The sequence below is a fragment of the Zingiber officinale genome, chromosome 3B (assembly GCF_018446385.1).
Source record: "Zingiber officinale cultivar Zhangliang chromosome 3B, Zo_v1.1, whole genome shotgun sequence".
In the NCBI taxonomy this organism is placed as follows: Eukaryota; Viridiplantae; Streptophyta; class Magnoliopsida; order Zingiberales; family Zingiberaceae; genus Zingiber; species Zingiber officinale.
The window spans coordinates 10,573,248-10,582,880 of record NC_055991.1 but is presented as its reverse complement, the minus strand read 5'-3'; positions in this window follow the sequence as shown (position 1 = coordinate 10,582,880).

Here is a 9,633-nt window from a genome sequence, read left to right as displayed (position 1 = left end):
TTCTTTGAATCAAATGCATTATTTCGATGCGAGTCGGCTTCCTACCATTGTCTTTCAACTAATAGAAGAACAATAACACATATACAACAAATGTGACAGCTGAAATTTTACAAACAATAAGCATATATCAATCGTTAACAACATATCTATAAAGGTTAACTACATTCTATATCATTATAAATCTATATTTACAACACCATAGAAGCATATAACACTAGTTATTTATAACATCAAAGTTTAAACAACAAATAGGTAATATGAAACTTGTTGCAAATAAAAAAAAATCAACTTGTTGCAAATAAAAAAAAAAGATTTGATACTTACAAATTTATCTTCCAAAGAAGCAATACTTATTCGTCCCTGTGCATGAGTTCTTTTATTTTTTTCCATTTTCTCGATTTATTTTTGAACTTTTCTGAAAAAAAAAGTTTAAGTTTTACTAGGAATATCCATAACTATATATAAAAAATTATCAATACTAGTGATTACCTCAGTAACCTTCCAGTGCTCACATAATCTTTCCCAGACTTTTGTAGCCAGGCCATGAGGAATAGGACGAATGGACACAAGGTCCCTTAATGGGATATTCGAGTCATAAGACGTAGCTTTAACTTGGGTCCTCCATCGCCTCCATGTAGCTCCCATCATTTGCATCACAAAATCTTGGTGTTGATCGGAGATTATGAATCGTGCCTATAAACATAAAATTAAATATGTTAATGTTTGAAACTCATGTGTGATATTAAGTACTTCTCAACTTACAATAACAAGTTTCCATGCCTCCTCCAATCGATGCTTTGGAATTTTTCGCCAGTCTAAATAATCAAGGGTTAACAAAACTCCATTCCGAGCTATTGTTCCCACATAATTTGCTAGTACCGGTTGTAAATCACCATAAGGCTGGCCTCTTTCATTAAATGTGACATGTAGCAAATCATCGTGATGCAATGCATGAACATCCTTCATTACAGTCCTCCCACGTCTATTCGGCTGCCTCTGCGAAGGCAACACTGCATCTTTGCCGGATAAATATACATGCAAAATATGATTGTTTTGTCATGCGTTAAACTTAATTAAATATATAAAAAATATATTTCCAACCTTCCTCATGGAACTCCTCATCATGTTGTTGTGATGCTAGTGCATTATTTTGGGTTTCCGATGGTGAATGTGATGTTGTGTCTTGTGATTCAACTTCATCGTCACACCTTTTATTTGATTCTTGTCCCCTAGATCGCCTTCTGATATTCTTCGTCAATTTTTGAATTCTTTTGTTTGTCATTTTTCATATGTACCTGAGAATAATAATAATAATAATAATAGTAATGAAGATGGTAAAGATACATAACAAATAATTATAGAAAAAATAAACAAATAGACGATTGTAGAGATAAAGAAGACCCCAATTTGCACTAGTATGATAGATATATCTGATGTGGTGGAGTTCTTTAATTTAATTATATATTATATAGAAAAAGAATATGATCAATAGGTTGTTTGTTTCTATGAACATTGGTCATGAACTTGGATGGAAAATAACACGTATGAAAATTTCTCTCCTAGGGAACAACTTCTACATTCCAATCTCAAAAGAAAAATAGTTACAACCAAATAAAGAACAAACACAATATTAAAAGAATCATCGCTCATAATCCTTCACAACATAAAAGAAATTTTATGAAAGATTTACAAAAGTTCATTAGCTATCTAAACACCAAACTCGTTTAAAACATAATGTTAAGAGTATTTACCTCTAGAATCTGAAAACGAATTGTAATTTAGGGTAGACCAGAAATTTTCTTTACACAAGACAGAAAAAATCGATTATGAGGTATATTTACTACAGGCAGATTTTCTCAAAAAAAAAAAAAAAACTTACAAGCGGGAATATCAAATATTAATGCGGGATTTTGAATAAGATGACGCGTTTCGTTTTTCCACGTTCTTTTAGGCAACATATAAGAGCCTTTTCGTTTTCCAAAATCTCTTTTAATTAAGGCATACCATTTTTAACTTTATAAAATATTAAATTATTAAATTAGATAGTGAGAAAATATGGCAATAGTATATAGAGAATTTTAGCTATGATTCCAAAAACGGTAAATTACTGTACATGATTAAAAAAAATATTTTATGATTTTGAAAAAATAATATGAAATTTACGAGATAGATATAAACAATTAATATTAAAAGTAATTATATTTTCTCCATAGCACAAATCCTAATAAATCTTTTCAATTTGACAAGGATTTTATTTAGTTAAATAAAATCTCATCAATCTCCTCATCAAATACCAATTTAATTAATTAATGGTCGTCTGAACTTAATAGATGGTACAAAAAATTTACAAAGTAAATAAACTTGATAATGACGTTGTTTGCCCATGAATTGGTAGACTTAAAAAAACGATCGACTTGAAGAGTAAACCTTGCCGAGTTTTACACTTAGCCAATTTTTTCATTCTGAATATTTGGTAGAATTTATTAATAATAACTAAAATGAACTCATAAATTTATTAAGATTGGTAAAATTTATTGTAAACACTTGACAATGTTTAAATCAACAATGAAAACAAAATATCCACTTGACAAAATTTATAGTTTTACACTTGACGGTGGTATTATAATATATTCTTTGTGCTCCTTATTTCCCTACCTATTAGAAAACAAAATAAAACTAGTTAGTTGGATTCGTTTCCATTTTTGGCCTCTCTTCTCTCCCCGTAACAGAATTGAAGATGAGTGAATGAATGATAGTTTAGTCATATGTATTAAAAAGGATATCTTTTCAACAATTGAAATATTACAGTGTTTTCAAAAGATGAAAAAGCAAGATGCAATTATCTCAATTTTTGTATTTGATGACCACCTATGTCACCAAGTGTTAACCAATACTTTAATAAGCAATAGTTTAATAGTAATTTTGTAATTTATTAATTTAGTATTTTTATCCTTTTATGATGTCAAATTAAAATTTTTATTATTAAATATATTTATTGTTGTAAAATAAATTTGTTAGCCCTCGTTAAAAATTATCTCTGGATCTGCCCCTGTCGGTGATTGAAGCAATGAAATAGGTGAGTTATTAATGTCTAAATAAACGTGAACTCTTCTATGTATCTCTGCTTAAATAAAACCTATTATTTTTAGGAGTGGTTCCAACCGCTTCAAAAGGATTCTTTTAGAAGCAAAATATAAAACCACATCTAAATGTGCTAAATAGAAGCGGTATATCATAACTGCTTCTACGGAAAATCTATTGTAGCGGAAAGTATGTAACCGCTTCTAAACCTTTACTCATTCGATGCGGTTATTCAAACGCTTCAAAAAGACCGATTCAAAAACACCTATTTTTTTGTAGTGAACTAAGGTCCAAACTTGGTTGGTGTACATGGAATCCATTTCAGATCTCATGGCTTCTAGCCATGACTCAGAATCTGGGCTCATCACAGCTTCCTGATAGGTGGTAGGCTCATTCTCAATGAGCATAACGTCATCCTGGTCAGGCAAGAGAAATGAGTATCTCTCAGGCTGACGACGTACCCTATCAGACCTGCGAAGAGGTAGGTCTACATGAACAGGTTGTTGTTCCACAACTTCTTGTGCAACAATCTCATCATCCACAACTCTTTGTGGTTCCTGTTCAGTATCCATCAATGGCTCAGTGTTTTGGTCGTTGTCTTGAACTTCTTCAAGATCAAACGAACTTCCACTAGCCTTTCTAGAAACAAAGTCCCTTTCTAGAAAGACCCCAGTCTTAGCAACAAACACTTTGTGCTGACTAGGAATGTAGAAGTAATATCCCTTAGTTTCCTTGGGATATCCTATAAAATAACACTTATCAGATTTGGGTCCCAGTTTGTCTGAGACTTGACGTCTAACGTAAGCCTCACAACCCCAAACCCTCATGAAAGACATCTTGGGACTCCTCCCAGTCCATATCGTATATGGTGTCTTCATGACCACCTTTGATGGAACACGGTTAAGTGTGAACGCTGCCGTGTCGAGCATATCCCAAAAGGATATAGGAAGATGCGTGACTCATCATAGATCGTACCATATCTAATAAGGTACGATTCCTCCTTTCGGATACACCATTCCACCGTGGTGTTCCAGAGGAGTGAGTTGGGATAGAATCCCACACTGCTAGATAGTCACTAAACTCATGGCTTAAGTATTCTCCACCTCGATCTGATCAAGTATCTTAATACTTTTGCCGAGCTGGTTTTGTACTTCATTTCTGAATTCCTTGAACTTTTCAAAGGATTGGACTTATGTGTCATCAAGTACACATAACCATATCTCTTGAAGTCAAGAAATGTGATAAAGTACCTATAACCACCCCAGCAATGATATTGAAAGGGCCACATACATCACTATGTATGAGTCCTAGCAAGTCTATCGCTCTCTCGCTATGTCCACTAAAGGGAGTCTTAGTCATCTTGCCTAGAAGGCATGACTCACATGTCTCATATGATTCAAAATCAAATGAGTCCAAAAAACCATCCTTATGGAGTGGGACAAGCGACTCGTTTATGTGGCCTAGGCGGCAATGCCAGAGATAGGTTGGGTTCAACTCATTTGATCTCAACCTCTTGGTACTCACGTTATAGATAGGGCTCTCTAAATCTAGAATATAGAGGCCATTCATCAGATGTGCACTACAATAGAACATATCTTTCAAATAAACAGAACAACATTTGTCCTTTATTATGAATGAAAAACCTTTATTATCTAAACAGGAAACTGAAATAATATTCTTTGTTAGTGCAGGGACATAACAACAATTATCTAGTTCCAATACAAGCCCAACGGGCAGAGATAGAAAATATGTTCCTACAGCAACAGCAGCAACCCTTGCTCCATTGCCTACTCGTAGGTCCACCTCGCCCTTTGCCAATGCCCTGCTACTTCTCAGCGCCTGCACATTAGTACAAATGTGAGATGCACATCCAGTATCTAATACCCATGATGTAGAAATAGAAAGGTTGACTTCTATAACATTTATACCTGAAGTAGAAGCCTCGCTTCTTTTCTTCTTAAGATCCTCCAGGTAGATCTTGCAGTTCCTCTTCCAGTGCCCTGTCTGACCACAGTGGAAGCAGGTAGCATCCTTTTGCACCCCGCCCTTGGGTTTGAGTGCTGAAGAGCTGGCTTTGCCCTTGGTCTGGGTCTTACCCTTACCCTTGGGCTTCCACTTGCCCTTACCCTTGCTCTTTTGTACCATCAGGACGGTACTGGTCTTGGTAGTGGTGAGATTGGGCTCAGCAGTTCTCAACATGTTGAGCATCTCGGGCAGTGGTTTGTCTAATTCGTTCATGTTATAGTTCATGACGAATTGACGGTAACTTGCCGGCAACGATTGCAGGATCAAGTCAGTGGCCAGCTCTTGGCCCAATGGGAACCCCAACCTCTCTAGGTTCTCGACGTACCCAATCATCTTGAGTACGTGAGTTCCTACAGGGGTTCCCTCTTTCATCTTACATGAAAAGAGGGCCTGAGTCACTTCAAACCTCTCATGCCTGGCTTGCCCTTGATATAATTGCTTAAGATGGCCAATCATATCAAAGGCATTCATGTTCTCGTGTTGCTTCTGAAGCTCAGAGGACATGCAGCATAGCATTAGGCACGACACGTCTAACGCATCGTCTTGATGCTTCTGATGAGCATCCTTAATGCTACGAGCGGTAGAGGCTGGTGGTGCTTCAGGAACTGCTTGCTCCAGAACGTACAGCTTACGTTCCTGCATGAGGACTATCCTCAGGTTCCTGTACCAGTCCAGGAAGTTAGCTCCTGTGAGCTTGTCCTTCTCAAGGACAGATCGTAGGGAGAGAGTGTTCGCGTTTGGTGACATGGCAATCTACAACATATTAAACATGCAGAGAATCAATATCATATTCTATCATCTAATTAGGCCTTTAATTAAATGATGCTCCCACTGAATTTTGTGGGACAAGATCCACATCATACTACATCTTGAGTCAGCTTTGGCTGAATCGCCCAAGACCTAGTATGATCGGTAGGTAGCTAATTACCAATTACATCTCCATGCAACTCTTGTTTATAGGATCAAGATTTAACTTTTACAAATAATCTTGAGTTAGCTTTGGCTAAATCGCCCAAGATTATTTATAAACGTGATCTTGTCCTACCTTTCCAACTATTGGAATACGCCTATAGCTTCACTCGATCCAATTGAGCTTTGCTAGCTACTCAATCTAATTGAGCTCAATCTAACCCGAGCGTGATAGGCGGGACCAAGGTTGTCCTCCGCATCCTACCAAGATTAAATGCGTTGCTCTGCTTTGGCAGATACGACAATCGCATATGATCGAGGTAGTGATGGGTATCATGGCCCGGTAGGCGTTTACGAGTTGATTTCGATTTAGATCTAATCTAATCGACGATGTGCATCATATTTAGGCGTAAATTAAATCTAATTTAAATCCTAAATGTGTATTGTGCACATCAAGATGTGGTTCCCACATCACATGTGCATCACATACACTCATGCATATTCTATTCTACACAAACATGCATCACATACACATAAGCAAAAATAAAATATATACATTTAAATTATGTGATTGGTCATGGCCCTACTAGGATCCTCTCTAGCCAAAGAGAAGATCCAATGGTCATCCTAGGGTCTAGGTGGCAACTTCTCCAAGCTCCTCCTTCCGATCCCCATGTGTTGCCGGCATGCTCCCGCGAGTCCGTCTTCTCCGGAATTTCGTCATCTTCAAATTTTGTACATTACAAAATTTATACTCGAGTTACATTCGAGTCTTAAAACTAATTTTTACAGAAATAAAATAATGGAAAAAGGCAACACGCAGGTCGCATCCACAATACAGCACACACAACACATGACGGCACGCAGGCCGTATTATGAATTACACGCATAATTTTTCATAAAAATTCTGGGACTTGGGCCATGACCAACACATACTGTACATAATTCAGAATTGTGTATTTTTTTTTTATTTAAAATTTTTCTACTGATTTTTCTGAATTTTTGAGTCCCTTCTCCACGGCGGTCCCGCTAAGCGGGTTTCGGGCGTAATCGCGGGACAAGGCCCCTTGCGGGGTTAGGGGCAGCGCCCCTATTCGCGAAATAACCTTCGCGAGTGTCCTCTTGCGATTATACAGCGCCCTTTTTCGCTGTCCCAAAATCTATTTGGGTGAAACTTGCCGTTTCGGAGAAATTTTTCTCGGTGACAAAAGTGTACAAGTGCTTCGCACTCGTTCTTTCGCCTCTACGAGAAAAATACCCAAAAATTCCTAAAATTTAGAAAAATCACAGAAACTTAAAAGCATCTAAATTTTGTATCTAATACAAAAAAAAAATAAATACGTGCTTCGCACGATGGCTCTGATACCACTGTTAGAATTTTTCGGGCCACGAAAACCGCTTTTCGCGTCGCGGAAACCCCGAAACACCCTAGCCAAGGATCTCGTGCAAAGAAAAATCCGATTCGAAAAATTCCACGTATTTATATCATGCTTAATACCCGAATATGTTAGATCTACTCCTAGATCTATAGTTTAAAGAAAAACTACCTTTGATGCGTGCCCTTCGCTTATCCCGCTCGACTAAGGTTGAAGTTGGATCTAGAGGGCACAAAGTAGAGCCCCTCTATATGTGTCCACACAAGCAATTAGGTGGAGAAGATGACCGAAACAAGGTGTGCTAGCACCTATGTGGTTTTCGGCCAAGAAGAGGAGGAAGAGAGGAGAAGTTGCCGAGAGCACCAAAGAAGAAGAAGAAATCAAAAAATTGAATTCAAAAATTCAATCAATCCACCATATCATGTGGCCGGCCACATAAATGTCATTAAGTGGGCAATTAATGCTCTTAATTGCCCCCTTAATGTGGCCGGCCACTCATGGGTAACCTCCCATGAGGTGGCAAGCATGAGGTGGCATGGTGATGTGTAGCATCCCCATTGGTTCTCCCATGCCACCTCATCAAATGTGGTGGCATCCAAGTCAAGTCAATATTGACTTTCAACCTTCCTAATTTGGCCAAAGTCAAACATGACCAAATTAACTCCCTTAATTGATTTATCCAACATTTGGATCATACTTGAGTCTAACTCATAGTCAAGTCAAACTTGTGGATTTAGGTCAAGTCAAACTTGCCTTTTATAGACTTTCCATATTTAGCCAAGTCAAACTTGACTTCATCTTTCCTCTTGGTTCATCATATGAACTAGTCTCCATCTATTGCTCTATGTGTGTGACCCTATAGGTTCTTGTCAACGTTGGCAATGTCCTTAATCCAATTAGGGACATAAGCAATGAGAGGTATCTAGCAACACATCATTTCTACCCAAGTTACAAGAATGTTGAGATCCAACATCACCAATATGACTAATAATTGTGACTCTCACAATATGTGACATTGTCCTTCTATCCTTGATATCTAGATTGATCTTATATGAGGCATAGACCGTGTCATCCTCCAATCAATCTAAGTGTCTTGAACTCAAGTAGACTCACTATAATCAAATAAGCACAATATCACATATTGCCTTATTTGGGCATGGCCATGCACTTAGTGATCTCACTCTATCAAGACTATGATATCACTCCTGTAATATAGGAGGGATAGATCCCATCTACATCACTCACATCCCTCCGCATAATTTGTTACATACCCAAGAATCGCCTTTATAGTCCACCCCAGCCATTCTCGTATGAAACCAAAGTACATAACTCCTTATGTAAGGAACCATGGTGACTTCAGGTCTAAGGACTAAAGTCATACTAATAGTCACTTGAGAAAGTATATGACACTCATATAACGATCCATGATACTTTCTCATGGCGGGTCATTCAGTATACATTCTCCAATGTATACCCATGTGTCAACTTGATATCTCATATCCATGACTTGTGAGATCAAGTAATCATGTTGACCTACATGCTAGTCTCAATGCATTAACATTGTCCTTCTATGTTAATACTTGACTAGGAATAATTAAGTGTAGTGTTCTCTATATCATCTCACTATCGATTCAACTAATCGATTGATATAGATATGAACCTACTACCCTAGGACATTATTATACTTATTTATATAGCACAAATACACACAAGTATAATAATCACAATGCCTTTATTTATATATCAGAAATATATGTACAAGAATATGATACAAAGAGTCCAAAAAGTAATCATCACATGATTGGCTCTAGGGCTCTCACTAACATTAACAGGTAATCCACTAAATGCCTCTTTTGGAACCACCAGAAGAGGAGATCGAGTACAAAAAGATCGGAGAAGTGTAACACACTACACTTGCCATTTGTAGAAATTAAATGCTATACAAAAACTTTAGTTAACAAATAATGTCTAAAGTTTGTCGGCTCAATCTGGTGTTTGGTCAACTTCTTGACGACAGTCGAGTGTAGAAGAGTCATAACATAGCAGCAGTAGAAAGCTGGACTAGTCAAAAAGTTGTTTGGATGCGCAGAAGCTCGTATATAGATTCTTGTTGAAGCTTGGGTCGAGAAGACCTTATAAGGGTTGTGGAAGGCGCCTTCAAGGACTTTGAAGGCACCTCCTACTTGAGAAATCTGATCCCAATTTTGTTGTGCCTTATTTGTGATGAGGTCCAAGATTTATC